The sequence below is a fragment of the Eriocheir sinensis genome, chromosome 15 (assembly GCF_024679095.1).
Source record: "Eriocheir sinensis breed Jianghai 21 chromosome 15, ASM2467909v1, whole genome shotgun sequence".
Taxonomy (NCBI): domain Eukaryota; kingdom Metazoa; phylum Arthropoda; class Malacostraca; order Decapoda; family Varunidae; genus Eriocheir; species Eriocheir sinensis.
In genome coordinates, this window is record NC_066523.1 from 7,535,081 (window position 1) to 7,555,080 (window position 20,000).

The window sequence follows — 20,000 nt, forward strand, 5'->3', positions numbered from 1 at the left end:
AATGAATGAAAAAAGAAAGGAAAAGGAAAAGGAAATTAGACGGCAAGTAAAACGGTAAAGGATATTTGACGGGAAAGGCGCATGAAGGAAAGAGAAACCAAACAGCAAGGTAAAGAAAATGTAAGCTATTCACCACGATCCTTTGACTACACCAGAGCTATCAGTTACCCCTCTCTCCCTCCCTCCCCTCTCTCCATCCCTCTCCCCCCCCCCCCTTCCACTCTCAGTAAATCGAAGAGGAAAATTGTGAAACTTCATTTGCGGCCACCAATCTGTTCCTCGCTGTAACTTCACTATCTATCGCGAGCTTATGGCTGGCTGACTGAATGGCTAAGTGAATGGCTGGGTGTCGAACTGGCTACATGGCTGGTTGGTTGGCTGGGTGACGGATTGATAAAATGGTTGGCTCATTGCGTTGAGGAGTTTTGGTTGTTTCTGATTTTTTTCTCCGCAGTTGTCAGGAAGAAGCTGGTAGGTAGTTAGTTAGGTAGGTTGATAGGTGGGTAAGTAGGTTGATGGGTAGGTGGGTAGGTGGTGGGGAGGTGAACATGCAGGCAGGAAGGAAGGAAGGAAGGAAAGAAGGAAGGAAAGAAGAGAGAACAGCAAGGAGAAAGTTGGGAAGGACGGAGTGGCTGAAATTTAGTTGCTTGTGACTGAGAATATGTCCAGAGGAAGAGAAGAGAAAAAAAAAATAACTTGGGCAAGGTAAGGTTTTTAAGTATTAAATATCGCAGGGAACTATTAAAATATATTAGACGGAATTTTAGATATTGATTTTTCACTACAGACGTGGCCATAACTATTTTGCACTGTCGAGTAGATAATTTTATATAAAAAGTATTTCATCTCATCTTTTTACTTGATTTTTTTAGCATAGTCTTATTTATAGATTTAGTTGGTAAGTTTTGTAGAGCTAGTTTATACTGAATTATATCTTAGTACGATTAAGGAATCATACAGAATAACGATAAGAACGGTGAAACTCTTCCCCCCTAAAAACAACAACAACAGGTCACACAACAGGCCATCCTCTGTGTTCTCGCGGCCAATTTCACACACGCCTCGCGCCGCCTCGAGTACCCAGACGCGCGACAAACATGCCCGAGCAAAACAAGAGCCTGTCGACCCTTTCCTCGGTCCCGACGGGTGGTGCCTCGACGCCTCCTTAACCCCGCGATCTGAGGCGGCAAGATTGACACGCGAATCATCCATATGTATGCCGGGGCGGGGCGGGAAAAACTCATCAAAATGCACAATATATACGTTTAACAGACGAGGACACGGAGGCGAGCTCTCGAGGGGGCAAAGGAAGGGAGAGAAGGAAGAAGACGAGGCGGAGGAATGGCGAGGGGGAATGGAGGAGACATAAATGAGGGCGCAGTAATGGGACGGAGGGAGGGCGACGCGGGGGACGGGGAAAGGAAGGCCCGTAATCCAGACAATCGACAAAAACAGTGTTGGCGTCTCCCTCGCCTCCCCCGTCCTCTCTGTCTCACATTACCGCCGTCGGGGCCTGATGCAGCCAATATACGGAGGGGAGGAAAGGGTGGAGCGCGAGGGAGGCGAGAGTGATAATGGAGGAACGGGAAAGGGGTGAAAAGCGAGACACGAGGAAGAGTGATGATGCAGGGAAGAGAGGGAGAGGGTCTGCGAATTAAGAAAAGTGGAAGCCTGCATAAAATCATATTCCGCGCGGAGAATGGAGAAGGCAAAGTGCTGAAAGGAGACAAGATGAAAGAAGGAGGGACCCGAAGTGCAGCAAAAGAAGAGGAAGGGGAGGAGGGCTAAAGAGGACGAAACAGAAGAGAAGTTACATTACGGAGATAGTTGAAGAGGGCCATTAGGGTAAAACACTTAAGCAATAATACTCGATAAACTTGAAGAACGTATGTGCCTTGTGTTAGACGAAACTCATACAGCTATTACTATGTCCCTAACTTTACTTACTATGTGGGTGGACTATGTGGATGGAGTATGTGGGTGCAATGTTAGCCTTGGAACGTCCCCCCTTTCTCCCCCCCCAAAAAAAAAGCTAGACACACCATCACTCAGGAAGCAGCGGCCTTTTATTCTCTAGGTTGTCTGGCTCGCGGACGTACGTATTAGGACGCTTCATCATTCCATGTGAAGGATAAAATCTTAATACACGGGCCGGCGGAGAGATGAGGGGAGGAAGGGTGCTGGCCGGGATGAAGGGAGCGAGGCGAGGGGAGAGAACAAAGGGCAGGAGGGGAGGAGAAAGTTTGAGAGAAATAAGAGACGAGGTGAAGGGAGTTTATGGAGGCGGGGAACGTGCGCTTTGATGACGGTGCAGCAAGAGTGAAGGAGAACACGGGAGCGGGGAAGTGGCGGCGGTAAATGGACGGCGGGAGGCAAACGGCGCACACTGGAGTCAGGCGAGTCGAGTGGAGGTAATAAAAAATGTAACGCGGGTGGCCAGCTGGCGGGGGCGGCGAGGGGGGCGGCGAGGGGGGCGGCGAGGGGGGCGGCGAGGGGGGCGGCGATGGGGGCGGCGAGGGGGGCGGCGAGGGGGGCGGCGAGGGGGGCGGCGAGGGGGGCGGCGATGGGGGCGGCGAGGGGGCGGCGAGGGGGGCGGCGAGGGGGGCGGCGAAGGGAGCGGCGAGGGGGCGGCGATGGGGGACGAGGGGGCGGCGAGGGGGGCGCGGCAGAGGGGGCTTGCAGAAGGCTAAGGCTTTCTCTCTTTTGTAACACACGAGCAACAGAGCGCCGTGAATAAATAGAGCGATGTTGATGTTACGCTGAAAGTCTTTACTATACGTAGATGTTTGTTGTGGTGTTGTTGCGCGTTTGTGTGTGATGTTATTTCTGTATTCGGGTTACATTAAGGGACGGGTATCGTATTTTTGAGTGAAAAATCAAACAATATATAAAATGGATTTACACTAGCACTGAGGAATCGAGTGTACTTTTGGATACTGAAGTGTAGTAAGCTTCAAGGCAATGCATGGAAACGAAAGGCACAGAAAAAAAAGCGGTGAAAAATTGCCTTGAAATACCGTAACTTTGACCGCCTAAAACTACAATAGATTATATCATATGACAATAAAAAAAATCAGTGAACAGATTAATCCCTTAAGATATATTGCGTTAGGCTTAATATTCTAATATACTGAAAGGTTTTGATGTTAACACACAATTAATTCGTTTTTGTGTTGATTTGTGCATTCCGTTATTTCTTTAGGATAAGTTAAGTTAGGTTGGATATTCTATTGCTCTGAGTGTCTTTAAGCACAGTAATTTCGTTCTTGAGTTTTATTGCATTTACGTTTGTCGCTATTTCTCTATTCATGTTGGTTTAGAATATGTTATGTTAGGTTTAATATTTTAGTATACTTAAGGGTTTTGAAATTAACGCACAGACATTTCGTTCATGTGTTGTACTGCATTTAAGCATTGTGTCATTTCTTTATTTAGTTTGGATTAGGATAAGTTATGTTAGGTTCAAAAGTCGAGTCCTCTGAAAGGCTTTAACGCACAATTATTTCGTTCTTTTACTTCTTTTGTTTCTTGCACTGATGTATTACGTAATTTCATTCTGGTTGAGGTGGGTTAGTTCTCTTGTTACAGTATCTTGGGTTAGGTTCTGTAGGTTATCAAAATCCGGCGGTGTTGATGTCACTCTGAATGGTTCTCCCCAACACGAGCATTTTGTTCTGGCGTTGTGTTGCATTGGTGTATTGCGTCCCGTCTTTGTTTGTGTTCAAGTGAGCGTGGGCCGATCAATTTTCAGGCCATTTTGACGGAAGATTACTGCCACATGCACCACTTACCCATTATTCCCTTCCTCCCCTTCTCTGCCCTCCCTCCCTTACCCTCCCCTGCCCTTCCACTCCCTCAGTTTCCCTGCTGTGGCCCCCTCTCTCCCTCCCTCCTTCCGTCACTTGCACCTTCCATCTCCCCTTCCCTTTTTGCTCCCTCCCTCCCTCAGTCATTTCATCCAATTTCCTTCCCTGTAATGTTTGACTGAAGAGGTGGAACTCGTATTGAGAGAGAGAGAGAGAGAGAGAGAGAGAGAGAGAGAGAGAGAGAGAGAGAGAGAGAGAGAGAGAGAGAGAGAGAGAGAGAGAGAGAGAGAGAGAGAGAGAGAGAGAGAGAGAGGAAGAAAATCATTACAATCTGAACAAATCCCCCCCCAAAAAAAACCACACAAAAATAGTTTAATAACAAGTAAGGAGACCCCAATTCAAGACGTCCATGGATTCTTTGTTTCCCCAAGGCTGCCATTCCACCTCCGACATTCTGGAGGAAACGAAGGCTCCGTGAAAATGACATGTGTCCTCTGGTGTGGAGATACATAATTTATCACAGTCTTCCATGGCCAAAACAATCTTTTACTGGTTAGTTTTCTTTTCTTGCAATGACAAAAAAAAAAAAAAAAAAAAAATCCCTTCGTAGTAAGAACATGACTCTCCTTGTTAGCGAAATAAATCTACGAAGAAAAAGGAGTTATGAGTGAGTGACCACCAAAATTCGAGGAAGAGGTATTCGCATCAGAAGGTAAAAATTAGATGTGTTGTAAAAAGGATATATTTTCGAGTATATCAATTTCAAAAGATCATAAATTCTCTTCACCTGAATTCGATGTGATTTTTCATCCTTTTTATTTTTCGTTTCCCTGTGGTTTCTTCCCCACTAAAAGCTACATTCAGTTCGTAAAACCTTTCAGATCCGTCAATCCGATAATACAACAAACATTTTCAGAACGGTAAAAAAAAGTGAATACCCGAACAATGCGCCGGAATTTTCAGTCTAATGGATGCAAAACATTTATACAAAAACTTGCGTCATTTTACTCTGCGCGGGAACAAAATATTGAACCTTAAAAAAAGCACAGATAGGAGGGGACACACTCGCCGGCTTTTAGTTTCCCTTGCTAAGTTAATTCATTCGTTATCATGATCAACCATTTTCAGGCCAACTCGTTCCTCGCATAGTATTTCAGGGCCGGGCTGGGCGTCGCTTCACCGTGGTCTTCCCTGCAGCGAGGAAAGTCTGGTTTAAAGCAGCTTCGAAACCGACTAATTTACAAGTTTTGCGATTCATTTCTGCTGCATTGACATTTAGCAGTGCCTTCCTCCCAGCACATGTCCTTCACTCATTTCCTCTCCACTTTCCACTCTTCTCTTCTCTTCTCTTCTCTTCTCTTCTCTTCTCTTCTCTTCTCTTCTCTTCTCTTCTCTTCTCTTCTCTTCTCTTCTCTTCTCTTCTCTCTCTCTCTCTCTCTCTCTCTCTCTCTCTTATAAAAGTCACCTGCAGATGTTGTCGAGAAATGAAAATTCTCTGAGTGAATATTGTCTTATTAGTATGCTACAGTTTTTTTTATGCTTTAACTTTTTCCGACAATTTTTTTCAAACACAATTACCATCCTACTACGCAGCTGGTAAGTATAACCGGGAGAAACATTTTTGAAGTTCACATTCGTAGTCTAAGTTCTTGATAAATTACTAAAACAAACGTGTGTGTTACTGTAGTCATTATCGTAATTCTTTTCATCATTCCAGACTCAACGCGGCCAAATCTCCTACTCATAAATAAACCTAGTGAATATGTTGCTCTCTAAGATTCATTTATTTCTCTCTCTCTCTCTCTCTCTCTCTCTCTCTCTCTCTCTCTCTCTCTCTCTCTCTCTCTCTCTCTCTCTCTCTCTCTCAATAACCTTTCCTATCCCTGCAATCATTATCAAACCTTAGCCTCTACTCTAAGGAAAAGGAGCTTGAGTCTAGATGTATGCCAAGCTGAAACTTCTATCTTTAATCCTCTATATTCCTTTAAATTATGATACCTTATTTTATCTTGAAAGGGAAAACCTGAAAAAAAGAGCAGAAATTGACCATGTATACGTCTGGTAGGAAGTAGGCACACATCTGACAGACGTTTTGAGAAGTTTGACATTATTTACTTGTATGTCTGCCAAGAAACGTTAAAGCACGAGAGGAGTGGAGGTCCCCCCTAAGAAATCCCTACAAGAACACCTCGATATCACCTTTACCCTTAAACTTTCACCTTTATTCTCCTTCCCCCCTGGTAAATAAAATCTACGTATTGCACAAGAGCCCAAGCGCGCGCGCACACACACACACACACACACACACACACACACACCAAACTGCAGTTTTCTGGCTACGATTAAAAAGTTCCCTGGCAACACTACACACAGGCGGGAAACACGACACCCTCCCTTGTCCCGTCCTTGTACAGGTGCTTCCTTTAACAGCCGCCCAGCTTACCTGCCGCGCCGCGCCGCGCCGCCTGCCCGCCGACATGGAGGGACGCAGCACGATGGGATATCACCTTCCAGCCCAGTGTCCGGCCTGCGGGAAGCATTTAAATGTTTTGTCTTTTGAGTATTATTTAGTGTTTCATCATTGGTTAAAGATCTTATAATTAATCATATAAGGCCAACACTACTGCATAAGTTAGGCGGAGAAAGCCTAAGATACTGAACAAGTGTGGTCAGACTGATTTCCCAGTATCATCTCCGATCACGCAACCGATGTGTGTGTGTGTGTGTGTGTGTGTGTGTGTGTGTGTGTAAAATAATGGTATTAGTAGCATTATCGCTTTATAAATATAAAACTGCTTTAGACATTAAAATCACCGAACATACAATCATTTGCCACACCGAATCGTTCGCCCCTTCAAGCACCTAACGCCTGTTACCCCGGACCCCCAGGCCCTCAACTATCTGGTGCTTCGTTTGACGAGTCTTATGAACTTCAAGGTTCATGATTAGCTGATGAGCAGCACACAGCACTTTTGTTGGTGACTATACTTTTACTTCTGTTCTGTTTCGGGGGATTGTAGCTGCGGGAGCTAGGGAGTAGAGGGAATGACACCTACCATTGCTACTTTATTGCTTCCAATAATGACGGTTTCATTCGCGGCTGCTCGACTAAAATTACTTTGCTTAGGATGTGTTTGATATGAATACGACTTTTTTTCTGGTTGTCCAGCTAAAACTGCAACTTGGGAGTCATGAGATTTTTCAAGGAACTCTTGAGGGCAAGAATGAACTCATTGGAGGTGGCCATTCGTTCCACCAACCCAGAACTTTGCCATTCCACTGAATTAGCCATCTCCGAAAACTGTTCCTCGTTTACCTCACTGTTTCCAAAGTTTGCACGTTTGTAGCTCACCTCGCCGGGGAGTATTACCGCGCGGCCGAGGACGGGCTGCTCCACTGCCTCGCCTCGCCTCACAGCACAGCCTCTCAAACCCACAGCACAGCCAGCACTCCCGTTACCTTGTGTGGTGACTCTCGGGCAGACGCACAGTTGATGGAAGAAGAGAAAAAAAAGTAAACAGTAGTTGGGCTAGTGACTGGAGTGCCCTCTATCAAACAGTGAACAGTTAGAGATCATAGAAAACGGTTCGATGGGCGACAATAATACTTGGAATAGGTGTCACTAAGATATAAAAATAAAACCGTTTAACCCTGAAACTCTAACCACCAAAGTTTGAGCGGGAATTGGAGAACTATACTCAAAGAAAACGAGGGGACCATTTAGACCAAGACTGCAGCAGAGACTTCATTAAAAAAAACCATTTGTGACGATAAGAAGTGAAGCCAACAAGCTTACATTTATTACCCAAATACGATAAATAAAACCCGTAGAATTCCATCAAGTAGGCACAAACTTTCGCACATGAATCAGAACAACACGCTAAGGTAAGACAAAGTAGAAGGCATACGCTATAGCTGCGCGTGGCCTCTTTGCTCATCTCCGTCGCATTGACCCTTAAGGTGGACTTCAACAAACAACAAAGAAGGAGAAAAACACGGCAACACGAACAGGACCCTCAGCCAGAAGACAAGAAAGCAGACTATTACTTAAGGAAAGGAAGATGCGTTGCAGCTACTAGACGTGTCACCTCGAACTTCCTACTTTCCTTGAGGGCGAGGCGAGAGGGGAGAAAGGACAGGACGGGCGGAAGGGAGACGGCGGGAAGGAGATGGAGAAGGAGGAGGGGAACGCAGAGGGAGCTTTCGAGGCCCTAGGCGGAGGGGGACGGGAGGTGGCGGGGGCGTGTGACTGCTTGGTATTCCTGTCCGAGTCCTCCCGCCGGTCCCTGCTGCGAGTTGGGATGCGTCTGTCTGCTTGTCTTAATGGTGGGCGGAAGACACCAGCTGAGGGGGAGAACGCGGAGGAGCAGGAGGTGTGTGTGAGTGTGAGTGCGAGAGCGAGAGAGAGATACTGACATTGAAGATAGATAAAAATAAGGCTATGAAGGAAGGAAGTATTGGAAGTCGTGAATAAAGTGGAGAAAAGAAGAAAGGAGAATAATGTTATGTGGTTGAGAGAATGAACCAAAGAGGAGGAAGTGTAAAAGGTAAATGAAAAAAAGGATCGTGAGAATTTACAAAGTGGATGGCAGGATGGATGCAGGAAAAGATATGTCATAAGAGTGCATCAAAGTCACGAGCAGGAAAACTCTGGTCCGTCTGTCGCTTTAATGAGAGGTGGCCGACGTGGAGAAGTAATGTGAGGTGGGAGTGGATGCAAGAGACCGCTGAAGAAAATGAAGATGGAAAATGGTTTAGAAAGGACAGGGGAAGGAGGTGGAGGAAGTGGATGATAGCAGTGATACCAGTGAAACCTCGATCTTTCACTGGTATTTTTCTCCTTCCTATGACTTCAGCCCAATAAAATGATAATGTTTTTGCCCTCTCTTTTTTTTCTTCTTACTGCTCTCCTTACTTTACTGTCACTCTAATTTTTTCATGTCAATATCTAGTCATCGATGGCACTCTCTTTGGGTCGTCCCCTTTCATGGATCTCTATTATAATAAGTAGTAACCGAGTAAAGTAGGTTCGCCAAAGGGCACTTGAAGCATTAATAAAGACCTCTCAAAGATTTTCCTAAGTGACCTATGAAGGAGGAGTAGAATGCATACTGCCAAAGGGTAAATAAATAAACTCTACGGTAAATACTACTACACTTCTGAAAACTCACATCTAAATACGAGGATTCTTTCTTATTTTTACATCTCTTGTTTTATATATAGGAGCAGTATGTTGCCGGTATATATATATTTTTCACACAGTCTGCGTCCTCTTACCAAATTTAAAAAGAAGAGAGGCTGCAAAAGGGCAAAGGGGATGGATGCAATGTGGCTGACAGGATGGTGCAAAAAAAATATATATATATATATACCCGCGAAAATGATAAATATATACATATACGAAAATAAATGTAAAGGAAAGGAAGAAAAAGGAAAATCAACACACACGCTCCCACCACCCTCCCCTTAAAAAACAAGAGAAAAAAAAAATAGGGATGGAAAATACATAACATTAATTCACGTTATTGCTGCGGCAGGACGAAAATAAGCTTTTTTTTTTTAGGAACACAATCCCTTTTATGTTTCCCTACGTCATATAATTCTTCTCTCTCTCTCTCTCTCTCTCTCTCTCTCTCTCTCTCTCTCTCTCTCTCTCTCTCTCTCTCTCTCTCTCTCTCTCTCTCTCTCTCTCTCTCTCTCTCTCTCTCTCTCTCTCTCTCTGTCTCTCTCTCTCTCTCTCTGTCTCTGTCTGTCTCTGTCTGTCTTTGTCTCTGTCTCTGTCTCTGTCTCTGTCTCTGTCTCTGTTGTTCTCTCTCTCTCTCTCTCTCTCTCTCTCTCTCTCTCTCTCTCTCTCTCTCTCTCTCTCTCTCTCTCTCTCTCTCTCTCTCTCTCTCTCTCTCTCTCTCTCTCTCTCTCTCTCCCCCCCCCCCAAAGTCAGTGTCTCCCTGTAATGGCTTCCCTTCACACGACTACCTGCGACGTATGTGTTTCAGCGCCATTATTCTGCCCCAACAACCCATATAATGCCCCGTCACTCGCCTCCCAGACACCGCCAGCCCGCCACAACAACGATTCCCACGCCACAATTACTCTACCTCTCTACCTTCCTACCCTACCTGCCTCCCTTGCCATACCTCTCTACCTACCTACCTACCTGCCTCCCTTACTATACCTGTGTTTCTCTCCCCTCCCGCTGATATACCTTCCTTTCTATATCTAGTTGTATCCTTATCTATCTGCCTCCCTACCTCTCTCTCCCTCTTTCTCTACCTGTGTCCCTTTCCCCTACCTTCCTTTCTTACTCATCAGTCTCCTTATCTCTTTACCTGCCTGCTTACCTCTCTCCATTTTTACCTGTCTCACCTTCTGCCTACCTACATGCCTCCCTTCGTGCATACCTTCCCTCCTGTACCTGTTTCCATATTCACCTGCATGCTTCCTTATCTCTTTTCCTCTTTCCCTGCCTCTACCTCCTTACCGCCATTCCTACCTACCTATTTGTCTCCTTATTATACATACACAGATACTATTCTAAACTCCATTATTTTCTCATTCTTTCTATACCTAAATATGTACCTTCCTCTCTATACCAACCAGTCTTCTTATTCTATTCTTTGCTCTCATTCGTTCCTTCCTTACCTATCTACCTTCGTCCTTACCAGCCCATCTCCTTATTCTATTCCTTACACCCTCATTCTCTCCCTCCCTGCTTCTCTCTCACCACCGCTCTCCTAACCACGGAGTTTGTATGCTCTCAACACATAAGGTATTACACCCACCCCCTCTCTCCCGCTGCCTCCCTGTCGCTTAATTCTTTACCTTCTAGAATTATATATGACGACTTAACTTACAACACGGACAACACACACAAAAAAAACGCTCTGTCATAATAGAGAATAAGCCAACAGACCACAAGACACCACAAAAGAAAACCATAACCTCTACATCCGATTTTGACCCTCTTTCAGCTACTTCATAAAGTATTTGCAGGAACAGCGTCGGCGGAGTTTTTTTTCATTTTCTCTTTTCTTACCCATAAGTTTCCTTCTTCCCTGTAAAATGATATTCCTCTCACTCTTTTTCTCATTCCTTTTCCTTGCCTTCCTTAACTTGGCTAAACTAAACCTTTCTGGGAAACTAACCCAATCCTTTCAGAACTTATATAACAGAAAGTCGTGAAGTGTGTCTACCTGCTATTCGTCTTCAGTGTACTACAAAAGGTTTAGATATATGTGCCTATAAATACCAATACGAGACACATAACGCAACATGGGTCACAGTTTCACCTAATCTACACACTCCAAACATTAATCATTCAGTTCTATTTTTTTTTACAGCACTTGCACCACCTAACGTTTTTATTGTCTTTTGCTTTTCTGTTTTTGCCCTTGAGCTGCTTCCTTTACTATAAATAAAACTTCCATCTATCTATCTCCTTGGCTGTCATCGTACGTTCCCATCCCTCAACACACCAACACAATGCAACACAATACCAAAACACCCCCTGACACAGTCCCACACGACCTTACAACCACTCACAATACCCACCCACTCAGGCAACCATCCAACCATCCATTCACCCACCAACCTCTTCTTCTCCACCTCCCTTTCTTCCCTCCCTCAGTCCCTCTGAGCAATACCATTTACCTACCACAATTCTATCGGCCAGACCACATTTCCTGAGGTGGTTTGTCATCCCCAGAAGGACCGACCCACCGCCACTGCCGCCGCTGCTGCCTCCCCTCCGCCCTCGCCTCGGCTTCCCTTACTCCCACGCTCACCGTTCTTCCTCTCCCCTCACTCCCATGCTTCCCCTCGCCTCTGAACCCTCTCTCAGCCGCGTCGCCGTCTGTTTTATTTACCTCCAGCCAACAAGGGCCAAGAGGGTGCTCGTGGGTCGATCTAGAGAGAGAGAAAGAGGAAGAGGAGGGAGTGAGAGAGAGAAAGCGAGAATATCTGTAGACGTGGATCTAAAGGCAAATAGAAAACTATATGTAGAAAGGTAAAAATAAGTGCTGGATAAAAGGAAGAAGAGAAGAGAGGCGAAGAGAAGCGAAGGAGGGAAGTAAAAGACCAAACAGTGATGGGAAACGAAAGGCGATGCGAGGAATAAAAGAAAAGGAGGGAGAGAGGGAGGGAATGGAGGAGCAGGGAGAAGAAAAGAAGAGAGTTGTCGATAAGAGAGGTGGAGGCTGTAGGAGGAGGAAGGGAGAGACGGGCAATGGAAGGAAAGTGAAAGAAACGAGTTGGTAAAGAAAAAATAACCCATTGCTGAGAGAGAGAGAGAGAGAGAGAGAGAGAGAGAGAGAGAGAGAGAGAGAGAGAGAGAGAGAGAGAGAGAGAGAGAGAGAGAGAGAGAGAGAGAGAGAGAGAGAGAGAGAGAGAGAGAGAAAGAAAGTAATTGTACCACTCTTATATAATCCCCATGATAGAAAAAAATACTTATGCTACCCCTTTTTCTCCCTATCTTTCCCTCCACCATCATTATCTTTGCCGTATTTACCCCTAAAATTCCACTCCCTTTTCCCATACCCTTTCCCCCAAATGTCATTCCCATTACTCCCACTCCTTAAATTTCCTCTATACTTTTTTTTTTCTCCTATTCTTTTCCCTTAAACTCTCAACCCCTATTCTCCTCACTCCCTTAATTTCTTCTTTCCTTCCCTCTATTTCTCTTATTCTTTTCCCTTAACTCTCAACCACAATTATCTTCATTTTCTTAATTTCGTCTTTCCTTCTTTCTCTCTACATATCGCTTCTTCTCTTCTTATTTCCTTTTATTCTCCCTATTTCTCGTTATTGCATCTCCTTTTCTACTTCAGTTATATTATCAACGTCTCCCTCCTTTTCTCTTTTTCATAAGCTTAGTCGTATCTCTCTAAATGACCGATTCCTCTTCTCGTTAGTGTATTCTTCCTCAAATGGTCAGTCTCCAATCACCAGGTCTCCCTTTCTCTTTATATACCTCATTTCATTCAATATCACAACATCTCTCTCCCTCTCTCCCTTTAGTTCATCTCTGAGTCTTTATCCGCCACAATAGCTATTTAGACAAGATCCTCTATTTTCCTCCTCAAATACTCCATCCTGTCACCGAGTATCCCTTTCTCTACCTCATTTCCCCATTTATTATATTATTCAAGCATCTTTCTTTCTCCCTTCATTCCTTCCCTCTAGAGCACATTCTCGTTTCCATTCTCATTCCCTTTCAGTTCCAATTCTCTCCGTATGTTTCCGTCTAATGTATTCCTTTTACCGCATCTAACTCCCTTGCCACTTTATTAGACCTCCCATATCACACACAACATCTCCATTCGTATTGTGTTTATGTTCCGTCTCTCTATATTCATGCCCTCTTCGGCTCCTATGCCCTTATGATGCTTTCTCAAATGGCCTCCCTTACCCTCCTTCCTTCACGTTATTGAGTTTTCACCTTTTCTACATCCCTTCCCTCTCTCTCTCTTCTCTCCTTCTTGAACTCCCAGCCCACACTTCTTTTATTTCTCTCTCTCTCTCTCTCTCTCTCTCTCTCTCTCTCTCTCTCTCTCTCCCCCCCCCCTTCCGTAATAAGACTCTCCTTCCTTCCCCTCCCTCTCGCGTTCTCCCTCCTGCTGCTGCTAATGCTCTCTCGTCACCGCTCTTTGTCTACAGCAAATAAAAGCCACACTTGTTGCCTCGTTTTACTCCGGCTGGGAAAAGTCAAGAGATCTCATTTGTCTCTTTTTTCCCTTTCTTTTTCTTCCTTCTCTCTCGCCTCAGTACGAGAGAGAGAGAGAGAGAGAGAGAGAGAGAGTAAAAGAGAGAGGGAGAGAGTAAAAGAGATAGTAAAAGAGAGCGACCAGAGCGGGTTTGGAGGCGAGGAGACTGGGAAAGCATCAAAAGAAGACGTTAAATAAGGTTAACTACAAAGGAACAGACTCCTAAAAGATCCCCGTGCAGCGCGGCTTAATTTTAGAGGAAGGACGCGGAAAGGCGGCGCCGGGGAGCAATAAAGACCTGCATTGACCTTCACGGGAGAGGAAACACTTGACAGGCCAGCGAGAGAGAGAGTAAAGGAAGTTGGAAGTGAATTGAGTTGAGGAGACAGGAAAGGCGTTTGGGTATTTCTTGAGAACATCGAAAAAAAAAATAATGAGGCGAGAGAGAGAGTAAAGGAAGTTGGAAGTGAATTGAGTTGAGGAGACAGGAAAGGCGTTTGGGTATTTCTTGAGAACATCGAAAAAAAAAAGAGTTGAGTGAGAGGAAGAGTAAAGGAAGGGGTAATGAACAGAGCCAATTGAGGAGACAGGAGTGGCGTTTGGCTATTTCTTCAGAACATCGAAAAAAAAAATAATGAGTTGAGTGCGAGAAAGTTTAAAGGAAGGGGAAATGAACAAAGCCAATTGAGGAGAAAGGAGTGGCATTTGGGTATTTCTTGAGGACGCCGAACATACAAATAAAAGTAAAGTGTTAAAAATAGGTAAGAGTGAAGGAAGTTTTTGTGAATTGGGTTAAAGAGAACGGACGGGCGTTTGAATAATTCTTGGGGACGTCGAACTAAAACTAAATAATACATAAACTATTTAGGATGGGAGTAAAGGAAAGGGTAGTGAGGAGAGTTAATTAAAAGGAGAAAGCGCAGGCATTTGGGAAGTTCTTGGGGACGCCGAGCAAAGAAAAAAAAAATATAAATAAGTGTGAAATATAAGAAAAATAAAATATTGGTTCATTTATCTTCGAACAGAAAAAAATATAAATAAAAAGCGATACATTAAAGAGGATCCAAAACTAATGGCGTGGTTTCCTTTCATTTTTACAGCAAGACGAGGCAGATCGATGGCAGGAAAAAAAGAACACAAAAGAAAATGGTCGCAACTTTCTTCCTTCTTTAACTTTTTTGCTTTTTTTACATGGAACAAAGTGAAGACGTGTTTTTGTTATTTGTGGTGTCAGTTTCTTTGCCTCAGTCTTCGATTTAAAAACTGCCTTAATCGTGAATGACAAAAAAAAAAAAAAAAAACCACTTTTATCTTATAGCCACGTGTTGATAGTAAATTATATAAGGTTTGACGGAAAAAGAAAAATATACACAGGGACGTATTTTCAATGACTTTTTTTGTGTGTGTGGATGAACGCAGCACAAAAGTTTTCTTAATATAACGCCACTTTATCGAGGTCGCCCGAAAATCTGAGCGTCTGAGAGCGAGGAGTAACAGCGAGGAGGAGACAGTAGTAGGCAGCGTTGCCAAACTATCGTACTTATCACATTGCCGTTTCGTAGTTTCTGACATATAGCTATCGCGAAAATAAAAGAAAACCATCACTATTTCACATTGTCAGCGATAACTTTAATTTTCGGTCGTTATTTGTAAAGGTACGAGAGTTTTAGGAATGATAATGCTAAAAATACGATGTTCAAGGTACGACAGTTTGGCATCGCTGGTAGTAGGGTCTCATTAAAAGACATTTCGGTGCCCAAGAACACATATTTGGCAAGGCTTTCGTAGGAGTTGTGGGCATTTCCAAGAGTAGTTTTATGACCCTGGTGGTGATTTGACCCTTCTTCTGTATCATGAACCTGAAGAAACAATCATTAGAACCCGACTGACCCCCTCTTTGACGTTTAGAAATAGCTGATATGTGAAGCGAGTGTCTTGTAATACCAGCCAGTTCTGTTGCTAAGGAGGGACGAAGAGGAGGTGGAGGGTGAGAGGAGGATGTTACAGTGGTCTATTTATGCTACGCGGCGCCTCTGTGTTGCTATATTTCTTCTTCTTTTGTCTGTATGAGTTTTGTGTTGCTATGGAAGGACGAAAGGGTAGTGGAGGAAAAGAGCGCATGTTACAGTGTTTTTTTTCAATGATACGTGTGTTGATGTGGTTGATTTCCTTCTTCTTGTGTTTCCAGAGGCTTTGTGTTGCTGGGGAAGGACGAGAGGGAAGTGGAGGAAAAAGAGCGCACGTTACAGTGTTTTTTTTAATGATACGTGTGTTGGTGTGTTGTTAATTTTCTTCTTCTTGTGTTTCCAGAGGCTTTGTGTTGCTGGGGAAGGACGAGAGGGAAGTGGAGGTAAAGGAGAGCATGTTACAGAGGTTTCTTAATGTTGTGTCTTGCTAAATTTCTTAGTTTTGTGTTTGCAGAGGCTTTGTGTTGCTGGGGAAGAACGAGAGGGAAGTGGAGGGAAAAGGAAGCATCTTAGTGGTCTTTAGATGCTACGTTTTTGCTTAATTTCTTCTCTTTGTGTTTCCAGAGGTTTTGTGTTGCTAGGGAAAGACAAGAGGGAAGGTGAAATGTCTTAGAGGTCTTTTAGTATTAAGTCGCCCTCTTGTGTTGCTTAAGTTAACGTCTCCAGAGTTTTTGTGTTGCAGGGAAAGACAAAAGGGAAGGTGAAATGTCTTAGAGGTCTTTTAGTATTACGTCGGCCTCTTGTGTTGCTTAAGTTAACGTCTCCAGAGTTTTTGTGTTGCAGGGAAAGACAAAAGGGAAGGTGAAATGTCTAAGAGGTCTTTTAGTTTTACGTCGGCCTCTTGTGTTGCTTAAGTTAACGTCTCCAGAGTTTTTGTGTTGCAGGGAAAGACAAAAGGGAAGGTGAAATGTCTTAGAGGTCTTTTAGTATTACGTCGGCCTCTTGTGTTGCTTAAGTTAACGTCTCCAGAGTTTTTGTGTTGCAGGGAAAAGACGAAAGGAAAGGGGAAAGTCTTAAAGGCTCTTTTGTGTTACGTGGCGCTCTTTTGTTGCTTAATTTATTGTTTCCAGAGTTTTGTGTTGCGAGGGAAAGATGGAAAGGAAGGGAGCGAGTTTTTTTAAGTTCTTTAGTGTTGCTTGCTGTTCTTGTGTTGCAGTTTATAATATACTCGTGTCTCAGAGCTCTTGTGTTGCTAGGGGAAAACAGGAGAGAGAGGAAAGACAAATGTTAAGTTTTGTTTTTACTCAGTGTTACGGGATTTTTTTTTATGTTGCTAATTCTACTTTACATGTGTCTCCAGTGGATTTGTATTCGCTTTGACAACCTCTTAAGCGCTTCTTTTTAATGTCTTTTGTGTTTTAGTTTTGGCAGATACTTTTGTTTTCAGGTCAAAGTTCCCTTGTTCTCGTACTCTACTCCATCTACTCCTGCCTTCAATTGTTCCCAGCTTATCTTTCTGAAGGCATTGCTTGTGCGTTTCTCATATCTTAATTATTGTGTTCTTAATTTCTGTGTTTACTCGTATGCTCTTAGGGCCGTTGTTTTTCGTTTTAGTATAACTTTGTTCTTGTGCTTTAAATGCTTTTACATTCTCATTGAAAAATTATGTTCCGCTTTAAACTTAATCATTTAAACTATACTTTTACGTTCTGGTTCTTGCAGCCTCATGCACCGATCACTCCTTTGTCATCAAGTTCTCGAGGGCTTTCCGGTAATGAGGACTTAATACCTTTGTTCTCACGGCCTTGCATTGGAAGGGCTGTCGCTGGGGGGGGAGGGAAGAGTGTCGCTGGGGTGGGGGGGGGGGGGGTTGCCGGTGTTTGAAGGGGTGTCGCTGGGGGTGACTGGCTGGCATTTGTTTGCCTCCCCACGCCCTTGTTGTGACGCTGATGACGCGGCATGGGGCGTGGCTGGGGCAGGTAATGACGAGACAGTCTGTTTGGCGACGTCATTAATAAACTCATCCCATAATCGCGGTGTAATTGGGTGTATCCGGTTAGCCGTGCTGGGAAAATAATGTACTGGCGAGGAGAGGCGTGGCGAGGCGAGGCGAGGGGAGAGAGGCTTAGACCCCTCTCCCACCTTTACGAATTCTATGCCGATCAGCTACGAACTTGACATCGCAAAACATCGTGAGAAATGTAGTCCCGAATTCCGCCGATGTGTGATTTGACAACTTACGTCTACGAACCGCTACGAAGTGACTATGACAGACCTACGAGTTAAACACGAAGCACTACGAAGCACTACGAAACGCTACGATATGCTACGATTATCCTCAGATTTGAATCCCGATAGGTTACGATAAGATACGATTTGATCACGATCACCTACGAATTACCAAAGATGGCCTTCGAATTTCCTACGAAGACCTACGAAGACCTACGTACGAACCATCACGAAAACGGTACGAACGATCCCGAGTAGTCGAGGTGTTCTCGGGCGTGTGTATAAACAGGGGGGTGTAGGTGAGGCTTCACATTTCCAGTCCAATCGCCGCCGTACAACATGGATTTGTCTGACTGTGATTCCATCGACAGAGAAGTGCATTTGTTACACAGTGACATAGAAGTTGATATCGCTGAGCTGGAGTTGATCCTGTGTCTTGGTCTTCTCCAGCACAACGAAAAGAAGAAAAAATTTAAGAAGCTGAGGGAATATTTGATCAAGTTATTACGACGAACTTCCTTTGGGCATTATGAAAACCTCGTGAAGGAGTTAGCCCTGGAAGACCCGTGCAGCCTTCGTAGTTTTGTTAGAATGAACCAATCTGTGTTCAACGAGCTGCTGCAGAGGGTGGGTCCAAGAATTGAGAAGAATGACACGTTCTTTCGGAAGGCCATAGAGCCAGGGCTGAGCCTGGCAATTACTCTACGATACCTGGCAACAGGAGACAGCTATAAGAGTCTTCAATACCGTTTCCGTGTGGCCCACAACACCATCTTCAAGATTGTACCTGAAATCTGCGAGCCAATCGTACAAGAATACCTAGAGGAGGGTCTGCCGTGCCCTAGAACACCTGAACAGTGGAAGAAAGTGGCATCCCTTTTCGCAAAAAGGTGTAATTTTTACCAAACTGTTGGTGCTCTGGACGGCAAGCATATAGCTATACGGTGTCCTCCAGGCGGGGGCTCCACATATTATATTTACAAGGATTCTACTCCATTGTTCTTCTCGCCCTGGTGGATGCTGACTATAAGTTTCTGTATGTAGATGTTGGGACCCCAGGAACTTCGTCTGATGCCGGAAGAGCACTACGGTCTGCTTTGAAGGATAATCTTGTTGGTCTGCCTCATCCTGAACCCCTACCCAACGACAACACATCCATTCAATACTTCCTGGTTGGAGATGTGGAGTTTCGTATTGATATACAAACATGCCGCTCCCAGATTTTCAATATATATTGCCCGAAGTTGTACTCAAGGTAAAGTTTGAGTGTAAGTATTTCTCGATCTCCGCGGGGTTTTAAAACAGACATCAGTAGAAAGGTGAGAGTGCGAGTTCTTAAAACGCAGCCATCATATTCGAAGGAGTGGTCGAAGTAAAGGTAGTATATTAATGATTTTCGGTCAATTTTTTAAAAACACCACGATCCAACACTAGTCGCGAAAAAGTTGTCAACGAATGAAGCCGATGTTGATCACGATACCTCACGGTGCGTCACGATGTCAAGTTCGCAGCTCATCGGCATAGAATTCGTGAAGGTGGGAAAGCCCCTTTAGGATGGCGAGCTGAATACGTTGTTATTTGCCCTGAATTTGCTTTTTGTACACATAGTTTGATCTTTTCTCACTATCTTTATTTTTTTTCTTCTCGTTCTTTCTTTCTTTCTTATCTTCTTTTCTTCCTCCCTCCCTGCCTTCCTTTCTCCTTTCCCTCCTTCCTTTCTCTCCTTCCTTCTTTCCTCTCTCCCTTCCTTTCTTCCTTCCTTCCTTCCTTTCCTTCCTCACGTCTGGTTTTATGAACAAGGAAGAACGAAGGTGAGTTTCTGGGTGTGTATTTGTGTTTGCCTAACTTTTATACATCGAGGAGTGAGGGTCGGGGAAGATTTAGAAACGTTGACACCGAACGATTTCTTCAGGTGTATGTGTAGAAGCAAGTGAAGAGGGATAAAGAAGATGTAAGTGAAAGAGAGGAAGGGAGAGGAAGTGAACTGTATACTGTGACGCCTTGTTATACTTCTTCACGTGTGGAGAGCAAGAGGCGAGGAAGCAACGAAGATATAGGAACTGTGTGTCAGAGGAGGAGATGAAAAAATGCAGTGAACCTTTAAACGCCGAGCTATTTCCGTACGTGTGAAAAAGCAGGAGGAGAGGAAGTTCTGAGAAAGAGGGTGCGAGTGGATGAGAAGAGGAGGAGGAGGAGGAGGAGACGAAAGATCGCTGAAGGCTTGCGTTAAGAAGAAAAGGATTGAATACGTAACATTAATGGAAGTCGAAGTAATACCTGGTGAGTGTGAAAAATAAAAGGAAGAGGAGATAGAAGGGTTTAACAGAATGAGAGTTGAGAGGAAGAGAAGAAAGATCACT

General features: G+C 44.2%; 1 long non-coding RNA gene across 1 annotated transcript in view; it reads right to left on the reverse strand.

The window, feature by feature from the left end:
• Nucleotides 1–7,453, reverse strand: part of LOC126998877 (uncharacterized) — a 56,713-nt gene extending 49,260 nt beyond the window's left edge. The window contains exons 1-2 of the long non-coding RNA XR_007753047.1: nt 7,159–7,453; nt 6,250–6,333 (exon numbers count right to left, since the gene is read on the reverse strand). This is a non-coding gene — a long non-coding RNA (uncharacterized LOC126998877). The remainder of the gene's footprint in view (nt 1–6,249; nt 6,334–7,158) is intronic.
• Nucleotides 7,454–20,000: the final 12,547 nt, after the last annotated feature.